The following is a 21,794-nucleotide window of genomic DNA, read 5'->3' on the forward strand; positions in this document are numbered from 1 at the left end:
TCAACGTGTTACAGGTTTTCATTAAAGATTGTGTACAGTGACTTAGTTACTGTTTGTATTTTACAACATGAACTCAAATTCTGATTCCTGATGCTCTTTTAAGGTTTTTTTAAGGTTGTCAAAGATTTTTGACCTTTACTTAAGAATTTAGAGCTAATTCATCTGTTTTGTCTCTGCAGGTCACGTTTAGCCAAATAACCGGTCCTGGAGATGCCGAAGAGAAGAGATATTCTTTCCATCGTGTTGATTGTGATTCCCTGGACGTTACTCATCACTGTTTGGCACCAAGGCGCCATCCCTCCACTTCCTGCCTTTCGCAAGGGTATGCAGCACACTCCACCGGCAATATCAAACCTGAAGTGGGTCCTCGAACCTAACACGACACTTCAGGTTCAGACAACAGGCCGTTCATTTCCAGCCACTCAGAAAGCATGACCATCGGCTTCATCAGAGCTCAATAACACTTGTCCAGTCATTATGAATCTCATCAGTGTTCATTTTTATATGCATGATGGAGACTGTGATGTTAATATTACCATACACACTGTTATTATCCAGCCCTGAGGAGACGTTTTTAAGAAATAGCTCTTATTTGTAGGTTAAATCAATTAACTATGTCCAATATGAATTATTCTCTCATGTTCAGAAAGATCTGCCTCTGATGAAAACTCCTTTGTCTTAGAATTTTATGCAACTAAGGTATATGCTTAACCACACAGCATGTCAGCGTAAAGCAGCATGTCAGCTATCCATTAAGACCCACATTATTCCCAGATTTCACACTGTGGAAATGAATTTCAGAGCTTGTTTCAGCAGAAATTTGAAGTTTTCTTTTTCTTCTTGCTGAGCTTCTTAGATTATTAATCTTCCATGGTTGCACATAAGTCCGAGTTCTTAATATACAAACTCACACGCCTCGCAGAGATCAGAAACCAGTGGTGTGAAATGTCAAGTGTGCTGAAAAATAAACAGGCCTGAATTAGAGAGACAGTAAATCAAGTAATGCTCTTTGCCCTCTTTTTTCTTTTAAACACATGAAACAGGTTTACACAAAATCACTTTAGACAGCTTAAACACAACACAAGTGAAGACAGATGAAAAAAAAAAATTATTTGTTACAGTCTAAGGGCAGACCCAGAATCTATTAAGTCGACTAAAAGGAAAAAAAATAATGCATGAGAAAGCACTACGAGTAAACATTTAGTTCTCTAAGTCTTTTTTTATGAAAAAGGTGTTGAAAATGAAATGCTTTTTAGTGATTTTAATATCTTATGGGATTAAGTGAAGACACAATGGGGCTTAAAAAAGATATTTGGCAGTGTCATTTGACCCAGCTGTGCACACTTGCTTCCTTTCTTTACGCTCTTAAAAGAGAAGCCGGAGGGGTTTTTGGCAGCACGCTCACTGGCAGCCTCTGCTGAACATCTGGCCATCAGCAGATTGTGTTAATCTATCCACGGCAGAAAGATCGTCCTTATGTTGAAGGTGCAAATGGTACTCAGGCAGAACAGTGACAAAAGATTACCATTAGCACAATGAAAAGAAATTAAGCATCTTAATGATTTCATTATCATATTCTATCCATCATCAGCTAAAAACTCGGTCCCTACACTAAACATTGATCCAGCATGTTTACCTGAAGTCCCTGTTAATAGTCACCTTTCTCTTCATGTATATTCAGATGGATCACCTCCATCTTTCAAAAGAAACAACAAGTTTGTCTGCCCCTGCTGAGATATCTGGTCATGGACTCAGATTACCAGTGTGTGCATAAAGATAACTCAATTGAGCCCCTATTAGGTTCAAGGAACCTTCTAAGTGATCTTGAAAAAGTTTCCCTTCTAGATATATACCTGATCATAATCCACACTTTAAAATGAGATTATCAGCACAGAAAAGGGTTGATCTAAACGCTGTTTAGTAGCTGCCTGATCGGGTCGAGCAGGACAAGATTGATTTACAGCACGTCAAAGTCTCTATGACAACACCACGCCGGCTGATGAAGTTTAGTAGAGAGGGATCTGTGTCTTTCTCTGCTGAAAACGATTTCTGTGATTAATTTTGTAGTGATGGTGGACACTGGAGCCTACAGTTGTATGAAAAAGTTTAGGCACCCCTCTGAGGCTGCATAATAATTTACTTTCTCTTCACAGGAAATGATCAAAGTGGCATGCCATTCATTTCCGAATCAAAGCTGAGTACTGGGGTGTTTTTGAGACAAACACTTAAAGTGTGGCGATATTCAATTGTATGTAGTTAAATCAAAGGTTAGAAATAGGCTGTGCAAAAATTTGGGCACCCTTGTCATTTCACTTATTTGAATACCTGTTACTTCTTATTGGAATACAAAATTGGTATGATGAGCTCATTCAGCATTGAACTCCACACACAGGTGTATCCAATCAAGAGAAAAGGCATTTAAGGTGGCCAATTTCAAGGTGTTCTTCTCTTTGATTCTCCTCTGAAGAGTGGCGACATGGGGGCTTCAAAACAACTCTCAAATGACCTGAGAACAAAGATTACTGAGCATTATGATTTAGGGGAAGGCTACAAAAAGCTTTCTCAGAGATTTCAGCTGTCAGTTTCCACTGTGAGGAACATAGTGAGGAAATGGAAGGCTACAGGCACAGTTCTTGTTAAGGTCAGAAGTGGCAGGCCACGAAAAATATCAGAGAGGCAAAGGCGAAGGATGGTGAGAATGGTCAAAAACAACCCACAGACCACCTCCAAAGACCTTCAAGATCATCTTGCATCAGATGGTGTGGATGTGCATTGTTCAACGATTCAGCACACTTTGCACAAGGAAGAAGCTTTTTCTGAGCACACGCCACAAACTCAGTCGCTTGAGGTATGCAAAAGCACATTTGGACAAGCCAGCTTCATTTTGGAATAAGGTGCTGTGGAGTGATGAAACAAAGATTGAGTTATTTGGGCATAACAAGTGCCGTTATGGATGGCGGCAGAAGAACACAGCATTCCAAGAAAAAATCTTGTTACCCACAGTAAAATTCGGTGGAGGTTCCATCACGCTGTGTGGCGAGTGCTGGTACTGGGAATCTTGTTAAAGTTGAGGGTCGCATGGATTCCACTCAATACCAGCAAATTCTTGAGAATAATGTTCAAGAATCCGTCACAAAGTTAAAGTTACGCCGGGGCTGGATATTTCAACAAGATAACCACCCAAAACACTGCTCAAAATCTTCTCAGGCATTCATGCAGAGGAACAAATACAATGTCCTGGAATGGCCATCCCAGTCCCCAGACTTGAATATCACTGAAAATCTGTGGGATGATTTGAATACTCGAAAACCATCGAACCTGACTGAACTAGAGATGTTTTGTAAGGAGGAATGGTCCAAAATACCTTCATCTAGAATCCCGACACTTATTACAGGCTATAGGAAGTGTCTGGTGGCTGTTATTTTTTCAAAAGGGGGCTCAACTAAATATTGATAAGATTTTTCTGTTGGGGTGCCCAAATTTATGCATGTGTCTTATTTTGTTCTGATTCATATTGCATATTTACTGTTAATCCAATAAACCTCATTTCACCACTGAAGTATTACTGTGTCCATCAGTTATTTGATGGATTAAAATGAAGTTGCTGGTACAAAGACCCAATGATTTATAAATGAAAATGATGAAAATTGTCAGGGGTGCCCAAACTTTTTCATACAACTGTAACTGTTAGACAGAAAAAGGACAGAAGAGCAGAAGACAGATAGACAGGAGAAAGATGGAGCACAAGCTCAAGGCCAACACAGGGGCTAATGTTGACTCCAACCCACAGTCAGCAGTTATTCTGCAGTGGTCTGTTCAAACTTGAGAGTCTATCAATAAAATGAATAATGGTAATGGTAGATGACTGGCAGGACATAAGCAGGATTTACTACGATTACACATTACAGATGTTTAAGAGGACGGGGCTGTGAGTACTGCTACTAAACTACTTGCAAAGTTAGCTTGTTATGTTTCAAAGCATAGCTTTACCTAAATGTTGATAAATACCTTACCTTGTGGTGTTGTATCTGGTTAAAATTTGTCTTGAACAAAGAAAAGTAGAGTTAAAAAAACAATCTGATCTCCATTCATTTCCAAAACAAATACACCTAGTTAAGAGTCACGTCTCCACCACAGTGTGGTTAAGACTTGGTTGGTTTGACTTTGGTGTGTACACTCCAGCAATAATGGGTGCTAGGTGCTACTGCTATAAATAAAGAAGAAATGACTATCAATAATCAAAAAAATGATCCAAGATGGAGTCACCTATGACTTCAGAATTATTGAAGGTCTCATATTCTGCTCCTTTTCTGCAGTTTAATATGGATCATTCATCATGAAATGGTAGAAACATGTTTTGGTCCAAAAAGCCAATAAACTAAGCACAGCAGCATTGTTTCCAGGCTGTCATAGCTCCTCTGTTCAGAACAGTCTGATTTAGTGGGCATGACCTTCTTATGTAAGTAAGCCACCACTGATACCATATCGCTCTTCCGGGTCACTGAGAGCGCCGCTGTGTAACCATGACTACTGACCTCCGAGTGCACAATGTTTAAAAAACAGCAAAGCTCGCTTACCGTAACATTACAAAAACAGAGCAGTGATGGCTCTTCAACTTTGGCATTCATCTCCCCGCTGCTGGAGAGAATTCTCTAATACAGCGGGGAGGGGATCAGGTCAGACTTGCTCCTGATTGGTCGATTGGTCGGCAAATCCCCAAAATCCAAACAGCTCGTTTTAGGTCAGGATTTTACATTCACAAGCACTACTAAGTACAGGTATTGTCAATATCACATTTTGTGGGCTGGGAGGAAAGACAAAGACTTTGACTAAAAGACTTAATAAAATGATTAATAATAAAGTGATTTTTGCATAATATCGAACCTTTACGTCAAGTTACTGATGAGCTAAAACATCATGATAGCTGAGCTACAACATGTTTTTGGTAGGGGTCTGAAGGCCTATCTAACTCATCATGATGTTACAGTCATGATGGAGAACGTCTGGGGCAATATCTGCTTTTGATTTGGGGGGAAAGCAGGAGTTATCCCCTCCCATCCCTTTGCTCCCCCTGTCTCTCTGTCCATCAGCTGTGTTATCCTCTCACAGTGCCTGCTTTCACTTTTTGCAGCCTGTCACCAACTAGTAAAAGAGATCTTTATCACAGCCCAAGGTCCCACTAATGCCTTACATGTCTTCTTATCCCAAATCTGCAGATGATGGTGTCCAGGGGAGGCAGGAGGCAGGTGGCCAGGGTCAAGACTGCAAGGAAAACTGTCCCTCAAAGTATGTGTACAGGCGGCCTCCACCTTGGTCCAACGTGCTGCCCATCATCTACATCATCACCCCCACATACAGTCGTCTGATCCAGAAGGCAGAGCTAACACGGCAAGCAAACACCTTTCTCAATGTCCCGAACCTGCACTGGATCGTGGTGGAGGACTCCGAAAGGAAGACATCTCTTGTGAGAAGACTCCTGCGACAAAGTGGGCTTAACTATACCCACCTTAACGTAGAGTCACCTGTACACTATAGGTCAAGGGGTGACATCAGAATCCCCAGGGGCACCATGCAGAGGAATCTGGCCCTTCGATGGCTGAGGGAAACCTTCAACCCCAACAGCAGCCAAGCAGGAGTTGTCTACTTCGCTGACGATGACAACACATACACCCTGGAGCTGTTTGAGGAGGTCAGAGCTGGTTTAAATTTCTCTTCCTGCTTTTTAGCAACATTCAGTTTCTACATTATTTTAAAAACCCTCGTAATTTGGCCGAAAATGTCTGTAAGGACAAAAAAACAAAGCAATAGTAGAATGTCATCTTTCGTGAATTATGAAAATCTGTCCATTTTTCTGCATTAATACTTAAAAGCTGCTCTACTGATCTAAGGTTCCAGTAAGTATGTCCTAAGTATGTACCAAGTATGTCCAGATCATAAAGTGGGTAAATCATGTGACCTGGAAGGTGTTACAAGTTCAGCAACTATTAGGCTGTTATGAAACAGCTTGGGATTGATCAGGGAACCCAAAATATGGTAACCACTCATTACACTATAACCCTTCATTCACACATAAAGCATGTGCGTCGCATAGAAACCACTCTAGTCAATCATTGCATTCACACAGCACACGCTGCGATCCGCCGGTGCTGCAATCACCAAAGGCTGTGCGCGGCTGTGTCTCTGTGAGGCTGTTGTTGCTGGAGTGTGCTGCAGAAACACGTCACAAATGTGTAAATGTGTGCACAAACTATAAGTCTCATTGATTTGAGCTGATTCAGAATGTTTACAGTATTTCCAGAGAAACTTTGTTTAAATTTAGCTTTGGTACGTGTTAATATGTAAAGAGGTTGAAATTTGTTTCCTACATCACCTCATATCTTTGACCAGAGCTACGTTTCAGTTTCTTTCCTCCATGTGTGCTCCTCTCACTTCTACTCTGCTCTTCTGTGAGTGTTGCAGGTTAGACTGGGGCAACTTACATGAACCGCATTGGATAAATGTCCTCATGTATGCATTGAGCCATCTTTCACCATGCAAGTATCTAATAGCAGCACCTCATTTATTCGATAAGTCACCAGACTGTAATTCACAGGACCAGCCAAACTATGAAAAAAGTGTATCTTATAGTCAGAAAACACAGTAAATAGAGAGTAAAATCATACAGAGTATTATTTGAGCATGCTGAATACTGCAACAAACTAATTCAAACGTTTTTTGTTTTTTTTTAGACCCAGGTCATTGATGAAACAGTAGTTTCAGACAGAGCAGCAGGTACACAGCAGAGGTGGGTAGAGTAGCCAAAATGTGTACTCAAGTAAGAGTAATGTTACTTTAGAAAAATATTACTCAAGTAGAAGTTAAAAGTAGTCATCTAAAAAATTACTTGAGTAAGAGTAAAAAAGTACTTGGTAAAAAAAACTACTCAAGTAGTGAGTAACAGAAACATCTGATTTATTTGTCTTCTGTGCATGAATTCAATCAGACATACAATATGAAGGTAAATTCAATAAAGTGTATATTCAGGTAAACCTCTTTAACTAAAATGACAAATTAAATCTTTATATGAAATAAAACATAAATTATATCACAAGACACACGTTCCTGCAGGTTGCAGGTTTCAAGCATTTTTTTTGCAAAATAGTCTTTTAGACTGTCCCTGAGGTTTAACATAAAAAATTAGACATACTGAATGACTGTAACTAAACATGTAACTTAAGGTTTACCAATTTTTAAACCTGTTTTTAATAGCAGTTTTTCCACAACATAAAACCAAAACAAAGGTAGCAACCCTGCAAACTTTCAGTGAAAAGATACATCAACCTTTAACCTGCCCTCCAAATGGCATGTCACGGCTAACCAGGTAGATTATATTTAGGCAGTCTTTAAGTATAACAGGTGTCTGTGTCCAAATGAGAGAGCAGACAGACAGAGAGAGAGACAGACAAAGAAAGCAGACACCCAGAGAGAAAGATATACCTCTGTCCATCAGCTGGGTCTATGCGCGCCACAGATACGAGCCCGGAAGCTACGCAGTTGTGCGGTCGTGAGGTCTGAATAACGACTTCTGATTGGTGATGTGGGAGAACGTTTTGCGGAAGTGTGTATCTACCAAAATAATAATTTAAAAAAGTATATGCGTTATCACTCCGGCTTCCTCCCACAGTCTAAAAACATGCTTACCAGGTTAATTGGTCACACCAAATTGTCCTTAGGTGTGAGTGTGTGAGTGAATGGTTGTCTGTCTATGTGTCAGCCCTGCGATTGACTGGCGACCAGTCCAGGGTGTACCCTGCCTCTCGCCCAATGATTGCTGGGATAGGCTCCAGCCACCCGCGACCCTAAACAGGATAAGCGGTATAGAAAATGGATGGATGGATATGCGTTATCCCTTGATAACAAGAAAAGTAACGAGCCGTGAAGTGCAATGTAAAGGAGTAAGAGTTGCGTTATATATCCACAAAAATACTCAAGTAAAAGTAAAAAGTATTGTTAATTAAATTTACTCATAAAAGTACAATTTATCAAAAAAACTACTCAAGTAAATGTAATGGAGTAAATGTAACTCGTTACTACCCACCTCTGGTACACAGTGTAGCCTCCACAGCCTGACTCATAGAAAACAGAGTTTTAATCAGATGTAGAAATCTTTTGCAACAAAACGTTTGACTGGAGCGGTTGTTAACTTGCAGTAAATTGCTAAGGTGTCACTAATTCTTAACCACGGTGGAGTCTGTGAGAAGTTTAGGCTCATACTGGTTTGAACCTCTTTGGAAATGTTTTGCAAAAATTTAAACCTTTCATGCAAAATTATTTTTTTATGGAATAAGTAGATCCCCCAGTAAAGACCTGCATAAACTATAAAGCTCTGGCTGAAAAGTTTGTTTCATCCCCAAACCACATAGTTGTTTACTGGTTAGCATGTGTTACTTTTCACACTCACTGCCCTTAGTGTTAGCTTTGAGAATGAGTGATGCAGGAGAAAGAAGGGCAACAACCAACGCTCCAGACTGCCTGTTTAACACACTGTATGTGCTTTTAGAGCATAAGATATGACTTTTGTGTAGCTATTACTTTATGTTACTTCCACTTCAGTTTTCAGAGACAGGGTATCAGGGTTTTACCGTGACTCCAGCTGAAATATTCAGAGAAAGAAGGGGGGAAAGCCTTTTCACCTCCTCATTAAAGACGAGAGGTGATGAGCTGCTTGACATAGCAGGGAGTTGGATGAATGCTGATGAGTTGGTGAAGTAAAGGTTATACAGCTTTTCCTCATAGAAAAACCCTTTTTGGCTCCTGCTAGAACCCTTTATGAATGTTCCACCTATAACCCTTCCAGAAGGTTCTACCCATAACTCATTATAAAGGGTTATACCTGGAACCATCTGTGAAAAGTTTCATCAAGAACCCCCTATGAGAGAAGGACCCTGCAGTGGTGCAGTGGTTCATTGGTCACCCTTACTGAGGGTTCAATCTAGAACCCTTTCACCCTCAAAGGGTTTCATCTAGGTCACACACAGGGAGTTCCACTGAGGACCCTTTATATTTCAGGCATTTTTTAACCATGAGTGAGGAGGGAACGCAGTGGATATGAGACCCTGCTGTACAGTGCAATGTTACAGAGGAGCGCAGACTGTCTGTGCTTCCCACAGCACAAACCGGCTGTCTCAGTGAATCTTTTTGATACTTATCTTAAAAATTGGCCAACATAGTAAAGCCCATCAATACAACTCATGTATAACACACACTGTTAAAACCATTAGGACACATGGGTTGTGCCATATGGGGCACAGACAGCCAGCCTGTGCCATGAAGAGCACAGACAGCTTTTTCCCCCCTCTTTGCAACATCTCACTAAAGAACAATCTCATATCCACTGCGTTCCCTCCTCGCTCACAAAACGTCACAACGAAAATGATTTTGCTTAAACCATTGTCTTAAAATGTAAAGGAGACGTTTTTGGAAGTTTTGTTGCAGAAAATATTTCATTTTCAAATATTTAAAAAATCCTATCTAACTATTTAGAATGTAAACTAAGTGTTTCGAAAAGAAGCTAAATATTTATTTATTTATAAAATTAACAAATTAACATTATACATTTAGATAATATTCAACATATAGATTTATATTTATATATACAAACACCAGTTATAAATTGTTTGTTTTTATGTAAAGCACTTTGAGCTGCAATTTGTCTTTGTATGAAATGTGCTATATAGATAAGCTTTGATTGATTTGATTGATTGAACATTTATATATAAAAATTAACAATATAGTTCACAAATATTCCTCTTAGTCTGCATGAAAAGGGATGTCTTAGTGCTAAATGTGGAGGAATGTTGTTTGTAGTGTGTGCAACTTTAAAATCAGCAGCCCATAGTTGTGTGGCAGCTGCTAATACAGTGGCATGGTTAAAATCCGCTGATTTTAGAACAAATCATAGCTGCAGTTGGAATAAACCCCCCGTCCGCGTTCTGCTGTCAAGATGGCACACTGATGCCCAAATAGAGTGTGTAGATGTTATGTGTTCAGTGGACTAATTTCCTTTTTCCTTCCTCCTCTTCTCTCCTCCAACTCTCCTTCTGTTAGATGAGATGGACCCAGAAAGTTTCAGTTTGGCCTGTGGCCTTTTCGGGTGGCGTGCGGTTTGAGTCCGTCAAGGTCAATGCAGCTGGGAAGGTCTACGGCTGGAAGGTGTTGTTCGACCCAGGTCGGCCCTTTGCCATTGACATGGCCGGCTTTGCCATCAACTTGAGACTCATCCTTTTCAAGCCACATGCATATTTCAAGCTTCTTAGGGTGAGATCAGGCTACCAGGAGACCAGTTTGCTTCAGCAGCTTGTTACATTCAAAGACCTGGAGCCTAAAGCAGCCAATTGCACTAAGGTAAGTTTTTCTTCTAACAATGATTCATGTTGGTCAGATTGACTTGAACAGTTAGGGCTCTAATTTCGTAGACTAGGCGCAGGCGCACCTACCCTGCGCCGGCGTGACCGGCGCACTTTGCAAGTTTCCTCCAGTGCCAAGAGAGGCGCAGTACAGGCGCACATGAGCGCAGAGCTGCGCGTCCACGCCTCCCTCCGCGCAAATGGCAGAGAGGGAGGAGAAAAGCCATGAGTGGGTTTAACACAGTCGAGCGCTGTTTTCACCAATCAAATGAGCGCCTCTCCTCGCCTTTAAATGCCCTGCGACTGAGGCGCAGCGTCTGATTGGTCTGAGTGATCTCCAGAGTGCTGGAGAGAGTGCTGGTAGCGGAGACAGTCAGAGCCGCTGTGCCTGCAGCAGGTCAATGGACAGCGGGGCGCATCCGAGGACACGACGCGCGTCACCGTGTGGGCCAGCTCCCGGGACAGATTTAATCTGTTCCTTTGTCTTTATTCGGAGTAAAAAAATTAAGAGACAGTTACACAGCTGGCTTATCCATTCAGAATACTTTTGATCCACCTGCACTCCTGGTTTGTCATCACCAAGCAGAGCCTTTGGTGATACACTGTATACTCTCCCAGTGTCTCCGCCTCATCCTCCTTACAATAATGTACTCCATCTTTTTAGATCACGTTAAAAATAAAGACTAAAACAGAGAAATATGGGAAATCACGTGTAAATCCTGAGTTACAAACATTTATTTTGTCTGTTTTTTCTTCATCTTTTCTTTGAATTAAATGAAATGAGAGAACCAGATATACTCAGTATCAGATGTTAAGGCTGTTTATTGTTTAATCGTAAGATGTGCATCAAACTTCCAGCTGCCCTCAGGTTAACTTTCCATTATGACAAACGGCTTTAATCTGACATCAGATGTGACGGGACAGTTAATATAGATACAAATGTATATGCTGGTTCAGACGGTTACATTAAATAGTGATTGCTGTGATTGTTTACTGCATCAAAATGTGCCTGACACTCTGGAAACCTGCCTCTGAGGCTTTGTTGACATGTGCGCACATGTGCGCCTGTCACCAAATTACAGCTGCGTGGGGTGCGCTCCGCCTTGCGCCGAAAATAGACCAGGTTGGAGCTGGCGAGCTTTCCGCGCACTTTTTTGGCACGAAATTGTCACTGCGCTAACATGAATCTGCTGACACCTCCCCCTGGTGCGCCGTCAACTCCCCCTGGCGCGCTGTCACACCCACCTGTGCGCAGACGGTCTACCAAATTGTCAAATTGGCAGTGCACGGCGGTGCGCTGCACGAAATTAGCACTGCGCAGGCTGCGCCAGGCTTGCGCCCCCTGCGCTGCGCCACGAAATTAGAGCCCTTAGTGTTTGGGTGTTTGTGCAGATGGTAAAGTATGGACCTGAGTGAAACTAGTCTGCTGCATTTGCTGCTGAAGAAATTTTTCATAATCCCTTTCCTGAGTAGAAGTCCAACAGTGCTGTCCTAAATGAGCAAAAGTACAAAAATGCAGTTTTTAATGTAACTGGCAAACCATCTCATGTATCACAAGTCATGAACCTAATCCACAGCAAAATGTAACTTGATATTACTTAATTAAACATATCTAATCAATGCAAAGCCTACTAGAGCTTGCTAGCTGTCTAATTATCCCCTGTCTCAAAGATAAAGGAGGATCTATTCAGTTGGGCTCCAGCGCCACCTTCTGGCCTGGGGACTCACACACACTGTTGTAAACATATGATTTATGTGACTTTAACCAGGCGTGTGTTTGCTTTGGAACAAATTTTCTTTGTTCAATTCAACTTTTTACTAGATACATCGCAATGTATATGTAATATTTTATATGAGATACACGATGTGCAATGTTTCCACAGAATTAGAGTAAGGCCCCTTAAATGTCACATATTGCAGAAGTTATGTATCGTCCATTGTGACATGTAAAACCATGTGGCCTAAAAGTTACAGCAGCATCCCCGCAGCATGTATTTGATGATGCATATCATAAAAGTCTAAAGATTTACTAGCTTAACCTGTGAGAGCTCCCTAAGCATCAACAGCTGATGGTTCTGCAGTGGTCAGGATGTAAATGAGTGTGAATTTATTGCTACAGGTTAAAATTCATTTATTCTTTTCCCACACTGCCCACACACATTCTTCCAAACAAGCACACACACTGGAGGAAAAGTTTGTAGGCAGCAGGAGCATCAACGTCCCTCTCCATGCCCGTCCTGCTTACAGCTCTTGGTCCGGGTCACTAAGCCTCTCTGTGCAGACAGAAGTCAGCCAGAGGGCTTTGACTATGGAATTAGATTTGTGCCAAAAAGGATCAAACAAAAAAAAAAAATACAAATTTGAAATATATAATCTAACTCAAGCAAAAAAAAAAAAAAAGCATTAGTTGCAATCAAAATATGTATGATATGAATATGTAATTAAATCTTATCATCAGTTCCTTTGTTTACAGCTCTGTTTTTTTTTTCACACTGATCAGACTTTAGTTCTTAATGCTAGATGTTTGTGCTGCCTGACTTTTTGATTGCAATTTTTGGCACAAACCTTTCAAGTGGGTGGGCTTTGAGAGGAATGTGTCCCCATTGGCTGACTAGTTTTTGGGGGAGAAACCTGATGTTGTTCTGTGCAGCGGGTGACACCATTCGGATAGTCAGTGACAGTAAAACAGCGGTTATAAACAAAAAACTTCAGGATTCTTTTTTAATCCATGTATCATTTGCTCAACTGATGTTCAATAATGAATCAAAAACACAAAACATTAAGTACGAGTGGCCCCGAAGCACCCACAGACAGCTACGTTTGGTTCAGAGGAGCTAAACGAGTGACTGTTAAGTATGACAACATGACATCAGAAAAAATCGACAGGATCTTTCAAGTATGTTTATTTTCTTCTAAAATACGCCATATTTTTCTTTTTCAGTTGCAGGAAATATAGCATTTTTTAGAAGGAAATCGATATAAGGCTGTCAGAAGTTGTGGTGTTGAGGGTGCTGTGGTCTGGTCCTCCTTCAGTTCATTTAAAACGCGTGCACCTTCACACAGCCAACTCTGCTCTAAAACCTGCATATAAAGGATAATTATTTGGTAATGTCCTATCAAACACTGCTCAAACCAAATTATTCCATGTGTGCTTCTCGGTTAGTCACTTTTTGAATGTTTTGTCAGAAGATACATCACATATATTTTTTTAATATTCATAACATCACACTGAGAGACCCTGCTTGATTAAACCATTCATGAAGTGTTTGATATTGTGTTTTACAGGTGAAAAATATTATGAATATACTTCAAAGTGGTTACAAAATGTTAAAAAAAAGGGGATCATGTGATCACATTGTGATCACACTAATGTACACGGCTCAAGCCATGTGTATGTATCAAGGGTGCGCTTCGCTCATTTCTCACTAAAACTGCACCCTAATGAATGGGATACTTAAACCTGAAGCCCTTATACACTGCCACCAAATCAAGACCATCAATCACTTCATCAGCTGACAGTAGAAAACTCGGTATCGCTTTATATTAAGGTCCTGTTAGTAGCATTAATAAGACCTTTGTAAGTACTCTTAGATGCTTATTCACATTATTATTTGTTTATAAGACTGCTTAATAAGTGTTTAATAAGGTCATTGTAAGGGTTAGGCGCGAGGACCCACAGGTTAGGTTTAGGCATGGGGGCCTGAATGGTTAGGTTTAGGGGGAGGGCTGGGGTAATGCTAATGAAAGACAAAAGCAGAAGACAAAAAAAAAAGAGGGTTAGGTTCCATATAGCTTATAGATTAAGTTATCTTGTATTAACTATTACAGTGACCTTATTAAACACTTATTAATCAGTTATATAGATTTATAAACAAATAATAATGTGAATAAGCATCTTATAATTACCTACAAAGGATTTATTAATGCTTATTACAGGACCTTCATACAAAGCGTTACCGAAAACTCAACAGAATGCACAGAGCTGTTGTGGCAGGACACTGTGATTTGATTACTGACAATACAAACAATCGACCCACAGCTGCTAAAGCACCCTCAGCATATTGAGCCGTGGATATGTTCATTTCCTTCGTCAATAGGCCACTTGTTTTCTGCAACTTAATGAGAAACATATGGCAAATTTTTTGGGTAAAAACAAACATACCTGAGAAATCCTGCCGATTTTTTTCAGTTATCATGTCGTCATCCTTCAGAGTCACTTGTTTAGCTCCTTTGAACCAAATGTTGCTGTCCATCATCGTGTGTGCATCTACCACCCCTGACAGACAAGCTACAACATCTGGGTCACGATGTTTGTTGTAATTAAATTATAAAATCAAAATCAGCCCAAAACGCCTTATGTGATCTATATTATCAAATCTCGAAAAATAATTTTTTTTTTCTTGATTCACAATTGAATATCAATTGAGTGATGATGCATGGATTAAAAAAGGATTCCTGAACTTTTTTATTTCTAAACCGCTATTTTACTGTCGCTGACTATTCAAAGGGTGTCCCCCAAAAACTAGTCAGCCAATGGGGACACATTCCTCACAAAGCCCACCCACTTGAGAGGTTTGTGCCAAAAATTGCAATCAAAAAGTCAGGCAGCACAAACAGGAAAGCTGACATTAAGAACAAAAGTCTGATCAGTGAGAAAGAAGACAGAGCTGTAAACAAAGGAACTGATGATAAGAAAAGTACAAGGCTAATTATTTACACAATTACACACATATTTTGATTGCAACTAATGCATTTTATGTTTAAATTAGATTAAATCTCTCAAATTTGAGTATAGTTTTCTTGCAAATTATTATTATTTTTTTGTTTGATCCATTTTGGCACAAATCTAATTCCGTATTTAGCTAGCCAATATCCACACTGCAATCACTTTCACAAACACTCACAAACACTGAGACTGAGACTGAGGTGGAGAAGGACAAGTAGGGGAAGAGAGATACTTTCAGCCATGTTTTTCTGCTCCCTCCTGGCCATTCACAGGTAGATGAAAGAAAGGGATTCAGGGAGTGGTGGAGAGAGCAGATTTGGAGGGAATGGGGACGTCACACTGATTACAGATGAGTGCAGAGATGGACAGAAAGGCGGGGGGGGGGGGGGGGGGGGGGGGGGGGTGTAAAGTCATGCATAGGCATGTCTTCTCCTCATAGGGTGCTTCTCAAAGCTCCAAAGTTCCATCCTCGCCTCCTCCACTCGCCTCCTCCACTTGCGTCTTAGTCCCGCCCACCAGAGATGCATGCCAGAGATGCAAGGAAACGAAGAGAGGAGAGAGGAGACGAGGAGGTTCATTTTATGAGCATTGAGATGTCACATGAAGCGACGTATTTTAGTGATGACGCCGTCACAGCTGGATAAACCGGTCTGAACGCACGGAAGAAACTAAGTTAAGGAAAATAATGAAAACAACAGGGCGCTCGACCGCAGAAAATTCATATTCACTTTTAGATCAGTTTAACAAGAATATCTTCTTGAATGAAAAAGAAAAATGTCACGTTTTCCCAGGGCTCAGATTGATAGTTTTTAATGCTTATATTGGGGCCACTTTGTGTTCATAGATAATGTGTTTATTCTGCTATAAGCACTGCTTAGGGCACTGGTGGGACAGGAGGAGAGAGAAGTGGAGCTGTCTGCAGCGGTGCCTTTCATCCATTATTCGCACGCAGAGGGACAGAGGAGAAACTGTTGCTGTATCAGCCAATAATGGCATGATCTCACATCAATCACTGATAAAACAACAGTTTGCTACTGCATGAAAATGGCGTGGTTATGTTTTATTTTTAAAGGCATTATTGAACTGGCTGGAGTGGGCCAGTGGAGCGCGCAGTCAGCTGACTGGAGCCTTTCAGTTGCACTTTGAGCGTGTTTGTTGTCTGTTGTCCGGTCTCTGGGGCTCTTTCTAATTGTCTGTTGTTATCTTCAGTGAGAATGAATGTTGTAATCATCCAGATAATTATCAAACATGTTTGAAAATTATCGGGGCGGCTCCGACGAGTCTGTGAGACGATCGTTGGGCTAAAGATTCATCCGTAAACAGCTCACTCTAGAAGATAATCTCTGCCGAACGTCGGGGCTGATTTTAGTCCCAGACCAGATTTCTTCCCTGATTGTGGGGAGGACCGAATCTGGGTTAAATCGGGGTGAGAACCCTGTAGTGTGAGCCAGGCTTCACACTTATACAGCTTATCTTGCTCCATGGAGCTCACGTTTCACACATGTGGACAGCTGACGCTTTATAGCCGGCTCTGATACGTCACAAGGGGGCATGTCTGTCAGTGAAAAGACTTCCGCGAAGCCTGCACTTGTATTTCCTCGATTATGCCTCCTCCAGCTCAGTCTCCTCTCTCCTCTCTCCTCTCTCCTCCGAGCACATTTGGCGCTTTGGAATGTCCTCCAATATGGCTGCTCACAAAGTACGTCCGGTGTTGCGGAGGAGAGAGGAGATAGGAGACTGCATTTTGGCACATTGGGAAGCACCCATAGTCTACCACTTCAGATGTGAGCGTGACTTTTAACTTCCCACCCACCCACACACACACCTGAGCAAAGAGGGAGTAGGCTCCTGGCACATCTGCCGCCACAGTGAGATGAAAGGAGGGAGAGTTCCAACACAGAGAGGAGCGGGTAAATGAGCTTGACACTTTCTTCTTTCCCCGCCCCTGCTCCTCTTGCCATCTTTTTCCCGGGTGTTTGCCTGGTGTCGTGGGCAAAATGAACCCAGTCTGAAGGCTCAGTAACACAACGACACACCCTTAAAACCTGAGAGCAGAACAGACGTCCCACTGTAACACAGCATCTGCAGTCACGTGTCATGAAGCAAACCATCACCCCACGGTCTGGAGAGGACTTTGCACAGACTCCGACATATTTGTAAAATGACACACTCATGCTGTCTCTCTTTACTCTGGTCTAATGCTGGGTTCAGGCCCAAGTAGCTCTTTACACATAGAGGCCCTGTTGGAGCTGTAACTGGGATTGACTGTTTTGAAGAACATGAAGCAGGGCGGGGAGCTAAAAGGGCCAGAGTGAACTGAAGAAGTGCATCAACAGCGTGTTACTAATGCAGCTGTCATTTATGTTCCATTTTCTTACCAGATACTCGTCTGGCACACAAAGTCGCGGACACCACGCGTGAGTTCAGAGGGACAAGGTTTCGCAGACCCCAATGCAGAGGTTTGACCTTCTCTCCTGGCACCACGGTATAATATTTTATTTCTTGGAGTGTTTTCAGTCACCTTTATCACATGTTCTAAAGTAGTGGTCACCAACCGGTGTGAATGCAAGATCTACCTGTAGAAGTCTTGAGGAAAAATGGAAAACACATTTTTTTTTCTAGTTTTAACAAGTCTAGATGTATCATTTATAACCAAGTCCCTTAAATGTAAGTGTTATAAGCTGTTTTGCTTACCTTCTGAAACTCTTTGGACGTTATAACTTAACCCTTTATATAATGAGAAAATGTAACTTTAACATGTGTTTCGTAAATTCTCAATCAGTGCCATTCAATTAGCTGCAGTTACCATCAGTTACATGTTAAAGGGGACATATCATGCTGATCCCTGATTTAATACTTGCATATAAAATAGTTAAGTTGAAAACAAGACCTTTCACCCCCTGAAATTTCAAAAAATAAGATATTGTATTTTTTCTGATATCCTAGAACGAGATTTGATGCCTCTGAAAATAGGTCATTGACATTTGGCCGCGAGATTTCGACTGTCGTGACGACACGAATCCTTTCTTTTTATTGGAGTAATCTGATAAAGCAGCTCCTCCTCTGTGATGTAAGTTAGTCACACAACCGCCACCGAGGGATAAACCCACCAAGAGCCGAGTATAAATAAAGCTCCCTACCAGCTCTGGCTAACTTGACTGGGTGCTAACATAGTGAGGAACTGACGGTAGAGGCGATCTTTAGACTACACTTTCAGCATGATGGATAAAACAGACAGAGAAAAGTGAAGGAGCAGGATGGAGCCCTGTTATAGAAATAGTTTATTGGTGAAGTCTGCCTATATTTCCACGTATAAACTATACATGTTACAGTACCGGTCTGACTCACCACACTGAAGCGTCCTGAGATGATCTGTGTCCAGGTGGATTTTCTTCCTCCTGAGCTGCAGAACCGTCCGGGTCTGACTCGGGGTCCAATACAAAAGGACGTATCCTACACTCTGCCATTTTATTAGTGCTATCAATGCCTTACGGTGAAGTTTTGGCAAACAGCAAACTCGCTCGGTCTGCTCCATTCAATGTGGCGATTTTGTAAATACTGCCATGCTGCAAAAACCGCCCCCTGGCTCTACCCCCTCCACCCCTCTGATAGAACTGACCAATCAGAGCACAAAGGCCTGTGACATTGCGAGGTTACTGGAGGTCATTCTCCAAATGGAGCATTTTAATGAGATCTTCAGAATGGCCTAAACTGAGGATATTGAGAACGCTATTGTGGGGCAATGAAGGAACTAAATGACTTGTACTGAGGGCAGAAATGCTTTACAGGCATCCTAGTCTGGCATAGTGAAAAGGAGAAACAAACATGATATGTCCCCTTTAAAAATGTTCTTGCCATCACTGCTTTAAATGTCCCTTTTGTAGTAATTCAAAGTTTTATCTTATTAATTTTGTCTTTAAAATAATAGACTGGCTGACACATGTTGGCCCTCATTTATCAATCTTGATCCTGATCAGCTTTTGATAAATGTGGCGGCTGAAAATAATCGTAATTTACATAACACGCCCCTAAATATTCAAGGTTCAGCTCGTCCAACCCACGGAATTTACGACATGGACGGACATGTTACGGGAAAAAGGGAACTTCTCTGCTGGTAATTCACAACACCATAGCAACAGAGGTAGAGAGGAAATGATGCCGCGTTGTTTTTCTAAAGTAAACCGATAAAGGAAACACATTTTTTTATGGGGAGAAATCAGCTGACAGCTCTTCCTGCTCTTTCATAGCAAAGTATTTTAAAGATTGGCGGAAAAACAGCGAAATGTTAAAAACATTCTTGGTGTCATATCTCATTCAAGGATCTAAATATTAACCTTAAAACATCAGTTTTTATGTCTGAAAATGTTTTGTGCTCATATGATGTAATAATTCTCCTCCACAGATGGATTTCCCTCGCTGCACCGCGCTCCCCACTGACATGAAACTTGCCTGCATTAACTCAGACCTGGCGTGGGATTTGAGTGCACCTGACGCCCATGTTCAGATTGGTAAATGCTGATCTGTGCGTGGAAAGGAGTGTACATCCATTTTTCAGGCATACACAGGTGTGATAAATGAGGGCCATTATTACGTATAATACAGTTTTATACTATTAGCTAGTCTGATGAACTAGCTGAACACTCCAGCATATACAATCCTATCAATGATTGGCTAAACAAAACACTTGGTTCATGGAAAAATGTGATATTCTCTGTGTTCATTTCATTAATAACAGCGGTCTCTATTCTAACCTTGTTCATGTGTTGCTGCATACCCTGCATTAGACAACTGTGCCCCAAATGTATCACCTCAGCCATTAATGATAAATATCCACCACCACCGCCACATCAGTTACTGCAGCATCCAACTGAACTCTTTCCTATAGCTCCCACCTCTGAGCCTGGACCCGGAGAGGCTCTCCCTGGGGAAGATGAGCCAGAAGACCGTTATTCAATCCCTGACTTCGTGTAAATACACAATTGTGCTAAGGTTTAAAACACTCACATATAGCTCTTTTGCAACACATATAGACGCAAAACTCATGGTTTTCCTTCTTGTTTTGCCTTCTTCTGATGTGAGCTAAAGTCAAGCAGTTATGGGTTATTTTTTGGTTTAAAAGTATTTTATATTTTCCAGGTATTTTATATTATATTTTCCAGGTATTTTATATGATGGTACTAGTTTTCTATGTTATGTTGCTGCTGCTTAAGTTATTTCACACAATGGAGTAAATTTCCACAATGCTCTGTGCAACGAAGAACGCTTGCTGCTCTTAACTGCTAATAAAGAATGCTTACACAAACCTCTCACGTATAGTGGTTCAAGAGTTCATCCACACCCACACCACTTACAATCAGCTTGATTTCTGTTTCAGGCTCCCCAAAAGGGAAATTCCTGGAATTCTGGGGTTCCCACGTGGGTGCATCACTGCTTACACACACACTGGCATTACTCAGCGGTTTAGGACCGTGCTCCGTTGGATGTCGCAGAGAGGGTGATGTCCTGTGGATGTCAATGTCAATGTCAATGTCAGCTTTATTTATATAGCACATTTAAAAAGCCAGCAGGCTACCAAAGTGCTTTACAGTAAAAAGGCAGACATGATAAAAACAATTGAACAATAAAAGTAATAAAAACAAATAAAAATAAAAGAATAAAACAAATAAAAGGAATAAGAAAAGGGATGTTCAAAAGTGCATACTGCTCAGTAAAACCAATAAAAGTCCCAAAGAAAGTGGCTATACTCCACCAAAGGCCAAGGTGAATAAGTTTGTCTTCAACTGTGTTTTAAAGGTGGAGAGGCTGGTCGCAGTCCGCACATGTACTGGTAATGTGTTCCACAGTTTAGGAGCCACAACAGAGAAGGCTCAATCTCCTTTGGTAGGGATTGAACCTTAAAGATTACCATTTTGGTTGGTGTTAAGGAGTCTAGCGAGGGTGGGAGGCCCACAGTGACGTTTATTCGGTAGTTTAGTTAAGCAGGGAGGGTTGAGACTTTTTTGTTCTCTAGTTTCTCTAGCTGTAAAGTCATTGTGCATTCAAGTAGACTATTGAGTTTGGGTTATGCAGTGCATGACAGTGGGGAGGATTGTGGCTGGGTAGCTGTGCTATTTTGCTGTCTGGCTGGAGCATTTAGTCTGTCCCCCAGATAGGCGGTAGCAGCAGCCATCTCACAAGGAGGGGTTGCTATTTTTTTGTTTTCAGGGCTGTTTGTTATTTTTGTGTGTTGTCCGTGCGGGTAGCAGCAGTTGTCTCGGGAGCACCCCGAAGTATTGGCTGAGACAGTTTGTCTCCCCAATACAGACGGTTTGTAGGTGCATAAATACCCACCGCCAGTACGCACATGAAGACTAGGGATCAGTTAGCCAGCTTTGAGGTTAGGTAGTTAGGAGGGGGCGCTCCATAATTACTCAATCTCCCTGTGGTTGTGTACTGTGTCACTCAGACTGCCTTGTCTGTTTATTCGTTCTTTTTATTATCCATTTGGATGTGTTGGCTAGATAGGGTAACTATGTCTAACGTGGAGCCTGAGCACAGTAATACTTTGGTATCTGAGTTTCTAAAAAGGCCGTCTCGTACTACTTTGACTCAGTTTACTAAAGCGGATCTAGTTGATTTGGCAGTTTATTTAGGCTGGTCAAAAACTGACAAAGTTCCAAGAAAGGCAGAGCTGAGGAGCATTG

At 41.4% G+C, this 21,794-nt stretch overlaps 1 pseudogene; it reads left to right on the forward strand.

The window, feature by feature from the left end:
* Window positions 1-210: 210 nt before the first annotated feature.
* On the forward strand, window positions 211-17,576 carry LOC141798081 (galactosylgalactosylxylosylprotein 3-beta-glucuronosyltransferase 1-like; annotated as a pseudogene).
* The last annotated feature ends 4,218 nt before the right edge of the window (window positions 17,577-21,794 follow it).

Source organism: Halichoeres trimaculatus, unplaced genomic scaffold (genome assembly GCF_033239565.1).
Source record: "Halichoeres trimaculatus isolate MK-OKI-2021-1 unplaced genomic scaffold, fHalTri1.1 fHalTri1_scaffold_9, whole genome shotgun sequence".
In the NCBI taxonomy this organism is placed as follows: domain Eukaryota; kingdom Metazoa; phylum Chordata; class Actinopteri; order Labriformes; family Labridae; genus Halichoeres; species Halichoeres trimaculatus.